The following is a 1,606-nucleotide window of genomic DNA, read 5'->3' as shown; positions in this document are numbered from 1 at the left end:
TGTGTTTGTGCACAGCCGTGATGGGGGGCGGGTTTCATCAATGTTTGCAGAGCCAATTACGTGCTGTAACTTGGAGATTAAATCCTCCTCTCTCCTGTAATTTGCAGATTAGATCCTCCTCTAGAGATTGTGCCAGGTCCCAGGGGTCCCTGGGCAGGCTAGCATTCCCTTGAGCCGCCCCATGCCAGAAAGCAGCTGACCTGCTTGGGAGTTTCCACTTGGAAGGAGCACACAGCTCCAGAGCCAACACTGCATTTCATAAGGGCCCCAGCAGTTCTGGGAAAAGAGGTAAAACCAATCCAGTGCCTGCTGTGTGCCAAAGCTGAGAGTGAGAGCCTGGAAACACTGGAAACAACAGTGCAGGGGGCAAGGGACAAATCCCTGCTCCCACTGCTAAGGGGTGTTATTCCAGATGGGACAAGGTGCCAGGAACAGAATTAGAGACAATACAAGGTCAGGCACTGCAGACCATCGGGTCTCAGAGGACAGTCACTAGTTAAGTCCAGCCTACAGCCAGCCACCAGCCCAGCAGCAGTGCCTCAACACTTCTGCACTGCTCAGAAAGCTCTAGCCAGCTTTCAAAACCAAATCAGGAGAAGTGCCCAAGTCCACAGAAATAAGTGCAGCTCATGCCCGAGTACCCACCCTACCAACTTTCCCACATCACTTCATTCAACAGTGGATGGATCCAGTAGCTACCCTGGGAAATGGCAGTGGCCCTTCCTGCCTCCCACAGACCCTACATCATCCTGAGGAAGAGAAAACCACACTAAAGAACATGACCCAACTGTTAAAAAATCAAAACAAATGAGCAAAAAGTTCAAAACAAACGCAAAAATACAAACAAATAAGCAAAAAAGGAAATGCTCAGAAGTATTCCTTTTTTTTACCAAAATTCGAGGCACCCTCTTTAAAAATCTAGTTTTCCTGTAAAGGCTGACACTTTTTTTATCAACTCTACCACATGGAGAATTTAATCTACAAAGAGGGATTCAGGTAGCATAAGCTTCCAGATAAGACATTTGATGGAAGAGCTTTTTCTTTTCTGAACAATGTTTCTTTAGTTATTTTCAGTTTTTCAAAACCAGGTATCTTGACAATGGCTTCAATTTCAGTCTTCAGATCCCTGAAATACACTGGAACTGTGGCTGCTTTGGAAGTCTTATGCCTTGGGGGAAGGTGGGGGGAATATTACCTTGTAATTTCAGGTACTCAGAGAGCTTCAGAACAGCAAGTGCCTCTTAGCAAAGCCCCTTATTCTTCTTACAGCAGGCACTAGACAGGAATGAGCCTAAGGAAGTCCAAGCAGTAGCAGTACAAAAGAAAAATTATAAAGATCAACAGGAAGCTGTATATGTTGGTGCATTCCCTGTAGTTCTGCGGCCAGGAAATTGCACAAAGGAAAGGATGAGAGCAGCAGTGAGATCAGGCATCTGCACATCTTCCAAGCTTCACTCCTACACTCACACCCCAAGTCCAAGCCCATTACACACATCACTTTGAAGGCAGCAGGTTCCCTATGATTTTTGCCATGGAAGGAACAGTTTAGCTTTCTAACCAGCAGGTCAGCAGCCTCTCAGCTCCAGAAGCCCATCTCCTACTCTGT

This window comes from Agelaius phoeniceus, chromosome 4, assembly GCF_051311805.1.
Source record: "Agelaius phoeniceus isolate bAgePho1 chromosome 4, bAgePho1.hap1, whole genome shotgun sequence".
Taxonomy (NCBI): domain Eukaryota; kingdom Metazoa; phylum Chordata; class Aves; order Passeriformes; family Icteridae; genus Agelaius; species Agelaius phoeniceus.
Note: the sequence above shows the minus strand (reverse complement) of the source record.